We start from the raw sequence: 17,748 nt of genomic DNA on the forward strand, positions 1-17,748 counted from the left end.
TAGGAGACATTCTCCTGCTGAGATTTTTCCTCTTAGCAAAAGGACTTTTTATTTTTAAATTTTCTTTAAAAATGTTATTTATTCATGAGAGACACACACCACACACAGAGAGAGAGAGAGAGACGAGAGACATAGGCAGAGAAAGAAGCAGGCTCACTGTGAGGACCCCGATGTGGGACTTGATCCCTGGACCCCAGGATCAGGACCTGAGCCAAAAGCCGACGCTCAACCGCTGAGCCACTCAGGCGCCCCTAGCAAAACAATCTTTTAAAGAGCTCACCAGGACTGTAAAGCAATTCTGGTGGCATTGTGGCACAGTGAGGAAGGAGCTTGTCAGGGACAGGGAGCCTTTTACTGCTGCTCTAAATGGTACCTCATTGTGTATGGATGGATAGAGCTGTGGGAACCATACAAATTGCTTGTTTTTCTCACTTTTCTTCCTCCCTGTAAGGTGAAGTAATAGCCTTGGACTAAGTTTCAAGGTTCTTGTCTTGGGTGTTTTAGTTCCTCAGTTACTCAGACATAAGGATGCTTTTCCTACAGTCCCCTCCCCTCCCAAATTGTGCTCTGCTTGCCTGAGAACCTGCTCTTTATTGAAACCTATGTATTTACTGATAACAAACAAAAATCATTACATATATTGGGGGATATCCATTTATTTGCAACAAGCTGGCCGGTTTCACGTTTCAACCCCAGGCTACATGATGTGTGTAGCAAAGATGGAGTTCTCTTTAAGTGATGAGGCCAGGCAACCCGAGAGGAAAATAATAAGCCAGGGCCACAGATAAGACTTAAGAGCACCATTCACACCACAGAATGAAAGAGTAAAGCATTAACACTTTATTTATTTATTTTATCATTTATTATTTGAGAGAGTGAGAAAGAACAAGAGAGCACGTGCACATAAGAAAGGGGAAGGGCAGGGGAGAAGGAGAGAGGGAGAGAGAGAAATCCTCAAGCAGATTCCCTGCTGAGTGTAGAACCTGACCAGGGGCTCGATCCCACCACTCTGAGATCATGATTTGAGCTGAAACCAAGAGTCATACCCTCAACTGACTGTCACCCAGGCACCCTAAAGCACTGACACTTTAAAATAATGCTGGAAGAGGCAACTTTCTCAGTTTCCTAAAGGCTAGATGTAGTAGATATTTCTCAGGGTCTTGGGGGAAAATAATCATACCTCCAAGTATTCATGTCTTTGCAAAGTCCTATCTTCTTCTTGAATATGGGCTCACTTTCTGGTCACTTAACACAGCAGAATACAGTGTAACACTGTGCCAATTCCAGGCAGAGGCCTTGAGAAGGCCTGGAAACTTCTGCTTTTGTGCTCTTGAGACCTTGCTGCTATATAAGAAGTGTGACTATCCTGAGATCACCATACTGTGAAGGAGCCCAAACAGCCACATGGAGAGGCTCGTGTGGATCAGAACCTCAGCCAATGACTGCAGATGGGCTTGTAGGGAGGCCAGCACCTGCTGCCAGTCATGTGAATGAGACCATTTGGAACCTTCCTGCCTTCCCAGTACCTCTGCTGATACCATTGGAGGCAGAACTGCCCAGACAACCTACAAAATCATAAGAAATAATAAACTGTTGTCTTAAACTACTAAGTTATTGGATAATTTTTTATGTCACAACAGGCAGCCCAAACAAGTTTTTTGAATTGCCTATTATTATGTTCTCATCATATAACACAACAATCTCATGAGGCAGTTATTATTGCCACTTTGCAAGTGGGGAAACTGAGACCCAGAGAGATTGCATAACCCCACAGTTGTTAAGCAACTTGTCTGAGGTTATTCAGACAGAAATGCTGGATTGAGTGTTCAATCCCCTTATCTGACACTGGGATATGAGCTGTTAACCACTATTTTATGCTGTTAGAGTCTCTCCAGATAGCTTTGCTTCTCAGTGATAACAACAACAACAACAACAACAAATGTGTAAAATGATGGCACTGATGGATTTAGAATTGAGGACAAAGGCATTTAGGAAAGCTTTAATTTTGGAAAATTTGCATTAAATTTGCATAAAAATTTGCATGAGTGGCTTCCAGCCTCATGGCATCCAGTGGCCATGGTCATCTTTTGACACATGTAATGATAATAGGGATAGTCAACTCGTGCTGAGCAGAGGAACTTTATAAGTATTATTTTACAATCACAGCTGTTCTCTAAGGTGTGCACATTTAATTATTTACATTCAAAAAATGAAGAAATTGAGACTGAGGGAAGTAGAATAATCCAGAGTCAAGTCACTGGTAAAGTTCAGAGTTAGGAGTTGAACTCAGATAGGTTCGCTTCCAAATTTTCCCAAAGATGCTCATGAGGAATAATATTTTGAGCAGTCTCATAAACACAATAAATTATTTTTACCATAGTATTTCAAAGCCCTAGCTCTAAACTTCTTTCATTCTATCTTTAAGTAGAATTTAAGAATAATAACTGGCTGTATACTCTGTTTCAGATTGAAGAAAATATCTCTTACAGTTTAATAGAAAGTACTCAGTTCTAGAACTCAAATTCTTCACTCAACTTCTCCTGGAAGCCTGTCAGCAATACCATGGACACTGATGGATTGTAGGATTGCCCTCCATGTTTTGAGTCTTGTCAGCATATTTTTCCTAAAGAGCATTCAGTCTTAAAAGGGAAATGATTGTTTAGTGACCACATGCACCAGTATTTTGGTGCTAGTTGACCAAAATAGGTTGTTTCCCATATGTGTGCATTTTGTTTTTATCTGAGGTGAAGTTATAGCTACAAAAATAGCTCTTTAACTTCCTCTAGAGAGAAAAGAGAATTCAGAACTAGATCTTTCCAGTTGTTACCTTGGTTTGGACTCTCTTCATCTCACCTTGTTCATAACATGTTTCTTTGCTCATATGCAGCTCAGGGGACACAGAAACATATTAATAAAATGAGCATTAACTACTGTGGTGTGATAGTGTTAGGAAATGTAGAAAGGAATCTAATTATGAAATATAGAGAGGAATTGATGAAAAGCCTAAATCTACAAGCACAGAGCTATCTAGTGAGAATTTCCACAGCCATCTCTGTTCTGTTAATTGGTATTCAGGGTAAGTAACTACCTATATAGAAGTGAAGTTTTGAGATTTTGAGATGTGTTTATTGCTCATCCTTCAAGAAGAGAAGGATAATGTTCATCTCTTGAGGAGGAGAAAGCTCAAAGGCTCAGGGATCCATCAGTGGTGAAATAATGACTATCCATATTGGAGAGTTTCTATGACAGGATGATCTCTTCTAGCTACATTAGACAGAAAGGGATACAGATCTTCCTTAACTTATGATGGGATTACATTCTGATAAACCCATAGTAAGTTGAAAATATTGTCAGAAAATGCATTTAATACATCTAACCTTCCAAACATCATAACTTAGTCTACCTTAAATGTATTTAGAACACTTGCATTAATTAGTTTACAGTTAGGCAAAATCATGTAATGCAAAGCCTATTTTATAATGAAGTATTGAATATCTCATGTATTAATTGAATACTCTACTGAAAGTGAAACACATAATGAATACATGGGTGCAGAATGGTTGTAAGTGTAACAGTTGTTTGCCATCATGATTGCTGCCTGACAGGGTGCTGCAGATTGCTGCGGCCCAGCATCACGAGAGAGGATTGTACCACATATCTCTAGTTTGGGAAAAGATCCAAAGTCAAAATTTGAAATATTATTTCTACTGAATGCTTATTGCTTTCACACCATTGTAAAGTTAAAAAATCATAAGTCAAAACATCTTAAGTAGGGGGCCATCTGTGAAGGATATTGAATATTTTCTAGGGTCACTGATAAAGCTGAGGAAACAGACTCTGGGGTGATCTCCCAAGTCACTCCCAAACCAAGTTGCTAAACTTAAGGCCACCAAAGAAGTTGACTTTTATGGGTTTGGGAAACTCCCATTGAGTTGAGAAGCCACCAAACAGCTATCACATCTAGCACTATTTCTGTTGGGATCAGAAAGCCACCTCTGCTAAATCAGGAAGTGGTAAACACAGCTACCAACTCCAGCAAACATGACCTCTGTCATCCCAAGGAGCAAAACTCATGCCTCGCATCCTTCCTATCTTCCCATGGAGCTGAATTCCAAAGGCAAGGCTCACACAAGTACAACCCAATCAGCCCAACCTGAATCACATCCAGAGCCTGAACTGCAAGACAGTCTGGGAAACGGAGTTTTTTTGTTTTAATTCCTTTAGCCTCTACAGTATCGTAGGGCATATTTTCAGAAGGTTTGAATAGATATCAAGGGATCCAAACCCACCATTGCAACTAAAATTGTGTGAGAATGGCAAGAGATTTTTTGACCTGGACCAACTGACTCTGATTAGCAGTTTGGACTTGGTTTTGAAGAGAGCTCATATTTAAATACTAAACACTATAAATTCATTTCAATATATAGTGGTTTTGAATGATTGCAATTGTCAAAAAGAGAAAGGAAGCCACTTGCTGAAGGTATGGTCCTACATATAGGAGAGACTCCTTTGATTTGTTTTTTACTTAAAACTTGCATATTACACTCATTTGAGAGTCTTCACATTATAGAGTGATTACTGAGTTTTGTCCCTGCTTTACAGAAGAGACAGTTCTGAGGACCACTCACCCATCAAGGGCATGCTTCTGAGCTATATGTTAAGTAGCTATCTGACTTGTTTTATAGCCTACCTATGTGAGGAGTGTTTGAAGACAGACAAATGATTAGTTTCCATAAGGAAGAATTCTAGTGAGAGTTAGGTTAAGATAGAGCTTCCATGTTGGGGAGACAACAGAGAATTAGCCTGGAACTGGAGAGTAAGGCGGGAATAAATGTAGAGTGCATGCTCAGTCTAAAAGGGGGAGCCATTATTATGTGTTGCCCTATTATTGCCAGCAGGAAGGTGGCCTCGTGGGGCTGGAGCTTCTGTACCCCTCTATTGCAGTGATTCACACTGTAGCAAGAGTCAGGAGGATTTAGCTTGGAGAGATGAGAGCGGGCAAGGCTACTGTAATACTATACCTCCAGCTTATTTTACAAACCAACCTAACAAGAAGTTGTGGGTGTGGGGAGGGAGCTCGGATTTAGACCTGGAGCTTAGGTTTATTATATTCACACTGTAAATTAGAGTGCTGATGACCACAGTGAGATGAACCAAAGCCTTGAAATGCAAGAGTGTATCAGTTGGGACAGGCAACATCATGTAACTTTAGTTTATTGTACCAGTATACAGTCCAATAGAAAAATAGGAGATTGCATTGAAGACCATTTAGGAGGTCTTAACTTTAAGTGTGTACTTAACTTGAAAGTACACAGTTATTATAAATCAGGAGACATGACCTAACTCAGAGTACAATATGCAAATACACATACCTCCATGTCTGCACAAGCGGTATGACGCTATATAGTATAATTCCACTTAAGAAAAGTAAAAGGAGCTTGACATTTTCTAGTGCGAAGTTTGAGATGGCAACAGGGCAACTAGACGGAGAGGCTCATACTAGTTGAAGGACTTTTTACAAGTCCCAAACTGGTCATTTTGAAGGACCTGGTGGCAAATATTCTTGCATGACTATAGAAATTAAACTAGTCAACAAAATCAATCCAATGATGAAAAGCTAGGTGAAGTCAATTGTGTCACTGATATAATGAAGTCAGCTATTTGTTTTTAACATTTAACTATATATATATATATATATATATATATATACACAACATTTAACTATATATATAAAAACATATATTTATATAACAACCATATATATGTTTATATGTAGTTTTATGTATATTTCTATTATATATATTTATTTATTTTTGGCTAGGACAAAAATCTGGCCAAGGGTTATTATTAAAAGTAATACTTTATAGAAATATATTGAAGAGGATCCTGGGAAATTGTGAGGAGGATCATCTAATAAAGTCTTTTGGTCGGGAAAGCTATAATCTCCTACATGGCTCCTCCCAATCTTCTCTGAGCTAAATACCACCCAGTACTTTTGTCACTCTTCAACTCAAGGCTCAATTTCTAGTCAAGAAGCTTAAGGATATGAAAATCACCATTTCCCACTAGAAGCTTCACAATACCTTTTGGAATTGCCTCATATCTTCAGCTTAATGCTAGAGACTCCCATATAAGGTGAGGCTACTTGCCTCTCTTCCTTCATCATTCAGTGAGTCCAGATAACTCCCAGAGGATTATGATGAGATTTTTCAGTTGTTTATCTGAATCTCCACTAATCTAATTCCTCAGATTCATGGGAGTCCATCTCAGAGACACTTGGCTATCTCTTCCACTTAGTGCAGCTGTGTTTCTGTTGTCAGCGAAGTTTCTCTTCTAGGCATTTCCCATAAATACTATTTTATGACATTATTGCCAGCCAAACCATTCTTCTTGTGATGTTTATCAGCCCTGCTCAATAGCACTTTCTGCAATGGTGGAAATATTCTATATCTTCTCTTCCAAGAGAGAGATATTGAACACTGACTAGAGTTCCACATGAAAATTTAAGGCACCAAAAATCAGGAATGCTATTTAGTTGCTTCATGTCATGGAACCAGCATGGTGCAACTCCAGACATAAGCCTAAGTCTTCTCTCTCTTGATGATCTTTCCTCTATACCATGATTGGTGGTCCCAACAAGCATTTATCTGCAAAGTTTTATTGATCATCTTTAAGTGTATTAAGTATTTTGGGGATGCCAAGAAATAACATAACTCCATTGGGTCATAAAGGGGTTGCAATAAGGAGAGAGAATCACTTTGTTGACCTCTAAGAGCAAAGAAGAGGGATAGTCCCTGTGTTCACCATCAGGAGTCCAGAGGTGTTACTATGACTATTCCACAAGATGGGTCAGGTTCTGCCTCTGTGCTGGACAGACAAATCTCTTGATTGCTGAAGTTTCTTTAGTGCTTGACACACACTACAGGTCATCAGTCTCATCCATTGTGCCACTCCAAGGTCTTTGGCTTTGATGACAATGAGGCTAAGTAATTAGCTACTAAGACAGAGTCCAGGTTGAAATCTAGATCCTTTTGGGATCCCTGGGTGGCTCAGTGATTGAGCATCTACCTTTGGCTCAGGTCATAATCCCTGGGTCCTGGGATTGAGTCCCGCAGCAGGCTCCTGGGGAGCCTGCTTCTCCCTTTGCCTGTGTCTCTGCCTCTCTCTGTGTGTCTCTCATGAGTAAATAAATAAAAATCATAAAAAATCTAGATCCTTTTGACCCCAGTATTGATTAAGGTAGAAGTGGGTACAGATACTGCAAACATAGTTTGTGCACTGATTCTGGTGGTCTTGAATGCTAGGTTAAGGAAATTTGGATTTGATTCATTGGCAGCAGTCATCCAGAGAATCTTTTAATGAACTTCTCAGTGGAAGCTATTGAAGAAGTAGGAAGTACAAAGAATAAGCTAGTAGTGGTGTTAGAGAGGAAAGATGGGAGAGCTTCAAGAAAAATCATGTAGAAAGGTTTTATGACTTAGGGACTCTTTTCTCTCACAAGCAGGTGTCTTAGCGATGCCAAGGACAGTGGTAGCATTGGAATGTCAAGGACTGGAACTGTTCTGGCACTCCATCAGAAGGTCAGCAGCTCATTTTTAGGTCCAGAAGATGCTAACTGATCATGGGCCGAGCTGTGGAAACGTCCAGCTGGTACCTGATGAACACAGAGTAAGCTACCCCATGCTCTTTGGAATCGAAGTAGAGTGAAGTCAAGTAACTTGAGCAAAGCAGTCAGCCAGTATTGGAAGGTAAGTGAGTATGGAAAGTACAGGAAGAGCAAAGGGGCAGGGAAGTTGCCTCAGAAGAGACAGAGGAGGTCCAGAATGAGGCAGTGGCAAGAGAAGAGAAAGGCAAGTCCAGGCATTATGGTGACTGGTGTAACATAATATAAGAGGTTGCAGGAGGTTGAAGATCATAAATAGACTTGAAGGACATGAGGGAGGTCGCTGATAACTTTTAATAGTTCTCTTTGGGGAGCACAACGTGGCCAGATAACACAGGAATTTAACGGAAAGAGGACTATGTTCTATGAGTAGCAGGGTTGACTGACAGTGAAAGGAAGGACAGAGAAGTAACAACCAGAAACACAAAGGGAAGTCAACACAAAATAGGAAAAATGTGTTCACATTTATAGGAAAAAGGAAAGAAGCCCAGTGGAGAGGATGAGAAATTAAACATATTGGAAGAATCATACTGCATGTACTTCTCTCAACATTGTTTTTTTTTTAATCTTTCAGTCATTCTTACTTGTTTATTATTCCTGAATCAGTATTTTAAAAATATTTATTTATTTATTTATTTATTTATTTATTTATTTATGAGAGAGAAAGAGAGAGAGAGAAAGAGAGTCCATGGGGGTAGGTAGAGGGAGAGAATCTCAAGCAAACTCCGTGGTGAGAACAGAGCCCGATGTGAGGCTCCATCTCATGACCTGAGCCAAAATCAAGAGTTAGATGCTAAACCTATTGAGCCATCCAGGTGCGCCATCCTGAAGCCCTATTTTTAAGCTATAGTAATTGGAAGTGGGATAGGTAGGTGGATCAATGAAACAGAAAGTCCATAAATAGCGCCACATATATATATGGATCTAAGAAAATACTTCGTAATAGTAGGAGAAAAATGGATTATTCAAAAACTGGTTATTTGCTTAAAAAAACACTACACACATTAGGTTGTAATTTCAAGTGATGTATTGACATAATTCTAGCTGGTTATGAAGTTTTAAAAACCATGAAAATACAGGGGCACCTGGGTGAGCATGAAGCCTGTTTGTCCCTCTCTCTCTGGTCCTCCCCCTGCTTGTACTCACTCTCTCTCTCCAATAAATAAGTAAAATCTTTAAAAAAGATAAATAAAAATTAAAACCACGAAAGTACTAAAAGAAAATGTAGGTAAGTTTAATAGTAATATAAGCATATCAAAAAACATAAAATTGTAACTCACAACTGTAGGCCAATGAAACTAGAAGTGAATTCTAGGTGGTTCTGTTAGAAAGCACCTGATGTGGAGCTAAGTAGCTGTGGTGAGGAACCCTTCCATTCTCTCTGAACCTGTTCAAGCATCCAGAAGTATGACAATAGTATATTAAACTCAGAAACTGGTAGTTAGCAGTGAGTGGTCCCTATTGCATTTTTTGGTGAAATTGGGCTTTGGAATTTTTCAAATTCTGGCATCATTTGATTGCAGTTTTAAAATATCAGCTACTCAATAACAACATCTATCACTTCCTCTTGGAGAAAATTGGAGAAAATCATCAAATATTAGGAAGGAACTTAATTCTTTGCAATTAAGTTATTTGCACCAAGTGTCCATCTCTAAGAATCCTCAAGATTGCCAAATATACAGGGAAGGCATGCCACATGCTACACGGGCAAATCAATTGACATCACTAAAATGGCCTTAATTGACATTAGCAGTGTCATGAAGTCGTGCTTAAAAAAAAAGAGAAAGCCACACAACTGAGTCCTAATTTCTAATACTCATTTGAGTGCCTTCAATCCAATACAGTCTGTGTAGAAAATAAAGTCTTGGACTTCTGCCAATACCTTCACACCATGTGCTGAAAAGACATATTTCAATGGGCCCCACTCAATTTTAATTTCCAACTTGAGTGCATTTCCTGTGTGATGTTTAGTAAGCATAATACTGAGAAGACAGACATTTAGGAGCACCTTCTTTTATTTTTATGGTGACTCCCTTCCTCGATGCCTACTTAGCTTGTGTTCCATGTACCTGGCCACGACACACATTTTCCAATCCTCACCATGACTCACAAAATAATTGTTAACTGAAATAAACACCTCTTCTCCTGTACTATAGTTTCCAACAGAAAAATGTCACTGGCCTCTTCTTCCCTGAGTACGTCACTCATATTTCAAGAGTGAGTTCAAATGTTGGTACATCAGTGGTTTAATCCAACCACTGAACCAAAAACAAACACAAGCCTTACTACCACTCCTCATGACATTGTTCTTTCATACCAATACACTGTTGATACCCTGCTTCACTCAAGTTGTGTCTACTGATTTAAGAATTCTAGCACTGTGTATCACTCAAGATGGGCTAAGTTATGCTGCAGTGATAAATGAACTCCAAATCTCACCCAGCGAAGTTCACGTCTGGAGCAGGTCAGTTGAAGGCTGTGCTGCATGTCTTCCTCACTCCCTGGGGTCCAGGCTGGTGGAACAGCCACTTCTGGAACCCGGACAAGATATCATGGCAGTAGAGGGAGAGAGAACATGGCGAGTTGTACACTGGCTTTTACAGTTGTTTTGCCACTCTCATTTCTCTGAGTAAAATGGGTCATACAGCCATGCTTAACTTCAAAGGCAGCAGAGAGAGGCAGTGCTGTCATGCACATAGAAGGCAAAGAACTGGAAATAGGTAGTGAATGGTACTAATGACTTCCACATGCTTATTTGGCTTCCTTGCCAAGCATAAATGTGTCAAAAGCTATGAAATTGGTTTTCCAAACTTCGGGAAAATATTTTGACTTAAACCCTGTTTATGCTTTGAAGAAGACTTTGAATGTTGGCTTTGAAGTTTTAAACTCTTTAGATAAAAAAATATTCAATTTATAACTGGAAAGCAGTATCTTTGTGCTTATTCTAGAAAAAAAAATTCTCAACAGGTTTGTGAAAAAGGTCATCATTGGAAAATGATACAGAATCTTTGTCCCCCATTTGACAAAATTTCTAAACAGACAAATCTTTGCAGAGTAGAATCAAGTAAGTTCCTTGGTCTAGTGAAATTCAATTTTAATTTATTGTTTTATATTTCTAAGTAATCTCTACACTCGATGTGGGCTTGAGATCATGATCTGGAGATTGAAAGTTGCATGTTCTACTGAGCCAGCTAGGTGCCCCTAGTGAAATCTAATTTTAAAATTTATTGTCAGTTGGGGTTGTTTGTGAGAGATCTACTTGCCCATCACTTGTTCTAGCACATGCAGATTCACAATCTATATTTGAATTAGGCTGGAATCCTCTTTCCTGTTTATATTTATGATTTTATTTTGAGCTGTAGTATTTATATTACTATTTTCATTACACTCTTATTTAACAAACCACTTTTGAGTCATTGCTTCTTTTTTGTGAACTGTGGATTTAAAACAAAAGAGAGGCAATAACAACAAGATAAAAAAGCAAAGGGTAATGTGTAAAGAAAATAAAACAAAGTGCTTACATGAATTAGGTAGACTTCATTGATTAGGATGGACATATTTTGTACAAGTTGACTTTAAATTATATCTCATTTTCTACAGTCTTCAGCAGGAAATGTTTTCCCATTGGGTGTGTGAGTTGGGAAGATAATTTACAAGCAAATTAAGTTTAGAGCCTTTCTCCCCCCCCCTTTTTATTAAAAAAAATATTTTATTTATGTATTCATGAGAGGCACAGAGAGAGAGGCAGAGACATAGACAGAGGGAGAAGTAGGCTCCATGTGGGGAGCTCGATGGGGGTTTGGATCCCAGAACTCTGGATCACGCCCTGAGCCAAAGGCAGACCTCAACCACTGAGCCACCAGGCATCCCAAGTTTAGAGTATTTTTGAGTAAGGTATTTAGATGATGGGTAACTCGTGTTCTAGAAAGCCTGTATTTAGATGACTTGTGAAAACGATATAGGCAGAACTCTGTATCCCCAAAGACAGATAAAAGTAGAAAATCCTACCTCTTTGATTTTTAGAAAGTGGTAAAATCTGAAAAATTCAAAGCTTGTGATCTCAGAGAATGTGATTCCCCCTTTCCATTCCACCTGACAATGTCCTTCTAAATACCCTCAAATTGTTTTTAGGTGTTGTTTTGTCTTTATTGTAAGAGACATATCAATTATTTAATTGATCCCCCCTCTTTTAACTTTAAAATTAATAACTTGATGAATCTCAATGAATCAGTGGTCATCATCCCTCCCTGAGGAAGGACCCTGGAAGGGGGTAGAGAAGGGTCAACTCTATTCTCTTCAACACTCTTCCATAGGGAGGAGAAAGCGAAGTCCATCTTCTATGAACCAAAATAAGAAAAAAGTAGAGAAGAATGTCCCTCTGTCTGGCACTCATGTTTATTATCTGCTCTGGTTTGAATGTTTATGTCCCCCAAACTTCATATGTTGAAACCTAACTTCCAAGGTGGTGGTATTAGGAGATGGGGACTTTGGGAGGTGGAACCCTCCTAAGTGGGATCAGTGTCTTTATAAAAGGGGCCCTAGAGAGCTCCCTTGTCCCTTCCAGCATATGAGGACACAGCAAGAAGGTGGAGGTCTATGAACCAGAAAGCAGGTTCTTACCAGACACTGAATCTGCTGGCACCTTGATCTTGGACTTCTCACCTCTAGAACTTGAGAAATAAATTTCAGTTGTTCCTTAGCTACCAGTCTATGATATTTTATATAAGACATTGTCTCAGATAATAGCAGTAGGAGCAAAGAACGTGAGCATGCTGGTAGGGCTCACATAGAAGGAGCAGCAACTCTATGCAATTGAACTTGTATTGGATCCTTATGGGCCAGGTCATGTAGCAGGCACTTTATAGTGATGGGAAGAGGAAACAGGGCTGACCTCATGCTCAAGGGATCATGGAGGTAGTTCCTACGAAGGTAACCTGTGACACAGGCTAAGTGCAATTCAAGAGAGACAAAGTAAGTGGTGTGTGGAGGTAAGGGTGGAAATAGAGGAGCTCTTATGTTTTGGATCAGGAAAAGCTTGATACAGGAGGTGGGATTTAAAGATGGAGACAGATTAATAGGATAAATTGTGACAGACAGAGTGTCAAGGGGATAGTATGAATGAAGGTATAGAAAAAGAATGTGCTTGCTGGTTGGCTGGAACAGTACTCTGTGAGGGAAGTAGTGGAGGACATGCCCAGGAAGATATATTGGGGCCCTTTGGGAGAGTGATTTGAACTTTATTGACTAGTCCATGAGGAGACATTAGGGTCTGAGCTGTGCTTTGGGAAGATGCATTGCCCATGGTGGTTGGGTCTGTGGAAGAAGGGAGGGCTGGGCAATGGTAGAGTTAGTGGTGAGTGGGATAAGGTTTGGTCAAAAGTGAGTTTGATTAAGAGATGGACTGCAAAGGAATATAATTTTCACTGATTGAAAGGAAGAAAGAAACCCAGAAACCTAAGCCTGTTCTGGAAGGGGAATCTTTTTTGGAGGAGGGGGTGAATGGACTTGAAGCTGCTATTCTCTTCTCTCAAATTTATTTTCCCTTTGGAAATCCCTCAATAATTGCCAAGGCCCCACCACACTGTTCTGTGTAAGGATGTGATGTGGGCTGAACTGTGATCTCCCTAAAATTCATAGGTCCAAGTCCTAAATCCCAGTACCTCAGAATGTGACATATTTGGAGAAAGAGGCAATTAGGTTAAGATGTGGTCATGAGGGCAGGCCCTCACTCAATATGACTGGTGTTCTTATAAAAGGAAGAAATTTAGGTGCAGACATGCACAGAAGGAAGACCATGTGAGGACATGGGAAGAGGAGGGTCATCCACAAGCCCAATGAGAGGCCTCAGAAGAGGCACCTTGATTATTTTAGACTTTTAGTCTCCAGAACCTTGAGAAAATTAATTCCTGTTGTTCAAGCCAACCAGCCTGTGCTACTTTGTCCTGGCAGCCCTAGCAAACTAGTCCAGTGTGTAAGGGAAGTGACTTCACTTGATGTTTTAGAGCACAGCCAAGAGAAGACATTAAACATAGGCTTTTGTAAAGTTTGGGAGACAGCAAAGATGAGCCAAATCCACAAACCAAGATAAAACTAGGCAATCGAACTTGTTTGAAATGGCTGGCTTTTTAAGACTTTAGCAACCCATCCCATTCATAAAAGGATGTATCCAGGGATAGATGCCTTTGGATTCTGTTGCTGCCTCTTGCATTCAGAGGGAGAGCCCCCACAGTATCGCTCTGCCATTTTGTCATGGAGCCATGTGCTGAAAGAGGGGTTAAGACTCAGAGCACAGGTGGCCTGTGGTGGGGCATGTGGTCAAGAAAAGAGCAATAGAATCCGACATCACAGCCTCCAGGTTTGTCCACAAACCAGTCTGGACATTCTGGGGATCAGTATGGCCTATGGTGTCCCCATGCACTTGCTGGGAGGGCTCTACCATGAACAAAGTGTTTTTAAGCTTTGATGAAAACTGGGTGTTCCTACTCCTCACCCCTGCCCCACCACAAGCCTGCCTGGGAGGGCAGTAGTACCAGCAGCTGCTGTCCTTGCACGTACAGAGGAGGGGTGGTGATTCCCTCTGACTGGAGAGAAACATTATAGGAACATTCCCTGGCAAAGACTCAGCCCTCTAGAGTGCTCCAGGAAAATAGTTCTGAACACAGGAATTGCCAGGTCTGGATAAACATAGTTCAGCCCCTCAGATGTTTTGAGCATGACTGAATGTTCTCAGCGAACAGCCTTTCATCAGAGGTCTTCAAATAGTTCACATAAAATCCTGATCCTATTCCAAGCTGTGGCTTGGTCAAGAGTTATCAGATCCACTGTTCTGGGGACCCAGCACCGTCAAGTGCTCATCTTTTTGAGATAAAATGAACTTGTGAGAAAGTGAAAGCTTTAGGCTGAGCTCGTGGAGGGGCATCATGCTCCCCAGGAGGGTCCAATTCTGGTTTTCTGGCTAATGGACTTGGGAGGTGTCTTTATACCCTGAACTTCATTTTCTTCATGCATAAATAAGGAATGTTGGTAAGAGTGTGTCTTCATATGCATGGCTCCTATGTTTTTAATCCAATTGAAAAGCAAAAGGCAAAAGGGTTAGAAATTTAAGGTGTTTGACATAATGTACATTAAATGAGTTGTAAAAGAGCTCAAAGCAATGTTTAGCAGCCAACGGGTGGTGCATATAAACATGGGGTCACCATGGGGCAGGCATTCTAGAAATACATGGAGGTTTGGGGATTTATACGCTTTTCTAACTATACTCTCATTTATTCATTCATTCAACAAATATTAGTAAAGTGCTTATTTTATGCCAGGGACTATAATTAGGCATAGGGATCAGAAAACAGTAAGACAAGACCCAGCCTTCCAAGGCTTATAGACTAAGGAGGAATATAGTAAGGAAATAAATGGACAAATAATGCAATAAAGTATAATTAGATTTTAGCAACTGGATGTGGTGTTCATGGTGTCAACAGCCTATAAGTAGTCACACAGATCTGTGACATGATATTTAGAACTTGATTTTCTTTTTTAGGGAATTTTTAGTTTTACAGAGAAATTGAGAAGAAGGTATAGAGATTTCCCATGTAGTCCTCTCCATATATATATTAACATTATATATATATGGAGCCTCTCACATTAACAACATCCCCCACCAGAGGGGTACATTTATTGCAATTAATGAGCTTACATTGATACATCATCATTTACTCAGTGTTGAACATTCTATGGGTTTGGACAGATATGTAATGACACGGGTCCATCATTATAGTATCATACAGAGTAATTTTGCTGCCCTAAATATCTTTTTTCCCCCTGCCTATTCAACCCCCATATCTCCCTCAAGCTCTGTTAACCACTGATCCTTTTATTGTCTCCATACTTTTGTTTTTTCCAGAATGTCATATTGTTGGCATCATACAGTATGCAGTATGCAGTATGCAGCCTTTCCAGACTGGCTTCTTTCACTGAGTGATATGTAGCTAAGTTTCATCCATGCCATTTTAAAAAAAATTTTAAAAAGATTTTATTGATTTATTTGAGAGAGAGAGAGAGAGAGAGAGAGAGAGAGAAAGCACAAACAGGGGGAGGGGCAGAGGGAGAAGCAGGCTCTTCACTGAGGAGGGAGCCTGATGCGGGGCTCAATTCCAGGACCCCAAGACCATGACCTGAGCCAAAGGCAGACACCTAACCCACTGAGCCACCCAGGTGTCCTTCATCGATGTCATTTCCTGGCTTAAAAGCTCATTTTCTTCCTGTGCTGAATAACATTCCATTATCTAGATGTATCACAGCTTATTTAGACATGCTGTGATTTCAATCTTGCTGAGAGCACAGCATAAAATGTATGGGCAGGAACAAGTTATCAAAGTAGTGAGGAGACCAGCTGATCACCCATCACCCACTTTTCAGAAAGGCTTGGTTCTCTATGGGGTGGGGGGAGGTTTCTCCAGTATGATTATCTTCAGAGTGCAATAAAATCCTATCTCAGTACTGTCATGGAAAATGATCTTGAGACAGAAACCAGCTGCTATGACAATGATGGAAACAAGAAGCAAAGATGTCTAAGGAAGCAGTAGTTCTTATCCAGGAAACAGCATTTAGAGAAAACAAATAGGCTGTATTGGTGGACCCCATTGTGGGAACCCATGAGGCCCTTGGAGTGTATTCCTGTCAATATAAAAGCTCTGTTCTCTACAAAGAGTACAACAGTAGGGGGGGAAAGTCAAAAGAAGCTTCATGAAGGAGGTGATCTTAGAGCAGATTCTTGGTAGATAAGTCATATTCTGACCAGTAATGAGGAGGATCTTTGCCTCCTTGGAAAGTACTGATAAAAAAAATCAAACAAAACAACTTTAATTTCTGGCCAAGAAGGAATGTCAGAGACTGGATTTACCCTCTGACTAGAAACAATAAAAAAAAAATCAACAAAAAGCCAAAAACCGGACAAAATACACAGAAACTGGACGTAGACATCAGGCAGCAAAGAACATTCATCCCCTGTATATAAAGAGACATGAATAGGAAGGAAAGAAGGGAAAAATATATGATATATTTAGACTAATTTTTAAAAAGCTGGAGTGATAAATATTGGACAGTCACTCTCAGACTTCCGGGCAAAGAGATACATTTTATAATAATAAAAGGATCAATCCATCAAGATGACATAACAATTCCAAATGTCTATGCACACAGTAGAACTCCAAAGTAAATTAAGCAAAAAATTATTAAACTGCAAAAAGAAATAGCCACAGCCACCAGTAGAAGTTAAATGTTACAACACCCTTTTTCAATATTTGACAGAAAAAAAAAAAGATAATCAGGAAGGATACAGAAGACTCGAGCCACACTATCAATGAAGGGACCTAATTAACATTTATAATGAACATTCCTCCATCCAGAAACAGCAAAATGCATAAACTTTTCAAGAGCACATGGCACATTATCAAAATAAGCCATGTGAGGACCATAAAAAAGTCTCAATGAATTTAAAACTATTAATGTCAGACAGAGTATATTCTATTACTACAATTGAATTATATAAAAAATTAGCTGTAAGATCCGGGAAAAGTCCTCACATATTTGTGAAAGAAGAGACAGACCTCGAAACAACCCATAGGTCCAGAAATAAATTAGAAAGGAAATTAGAAAGTATTGGGAACTGAGCGAAATAAGCAGTACTGATCTAGGCAGTATTACCTAGAGGATTTTTTTTTTTTCAATTCTAGAAGACAGAAAATGGCTTTTCCATCTTTTGAGTGATACTCACTAGGTGCTGAGGGTAAGGAGACTTCTACTTTTAATATAGAGCACTAGTAGGAAAAACAGACCCTTAATGAACCACTTTCGGATTGTTCAACACAGGTAAATTCTAGTTTGTAAAGCAGTCATAGCAAGAAACATTCATAAGTTGGCGGCTTGCCCTTGAAATGTCTTTTCCCCTAGCATTGGTTGGAAGTTTCATTCCCAGCTAACCCACAAAAGCCTGTCTCAGCCACACAGGGGGGAAATCTCAACTACATTCTGTGTTAAATAGGTTGTGTGGCCTTGTTTTGAGACACAGTCACCATCTTATACATTGTTGG

The sequence above is a fragment of the Nyctereutes procyonoides genome, unplaced genomic scaffold (assembly GCF_905146905.1).
Source record: "Nyctereutes procyonoides isolate TBG_1078 unplaced genomic scaffold, NYPRO_anot_genome, whole genome shotgun sequence".
NCBI lineage: Eukaryota > Metazoa > Chordata > Mammalia > Carnivora > Canidae > Nyctereutes > Nyctereutes procyonoides.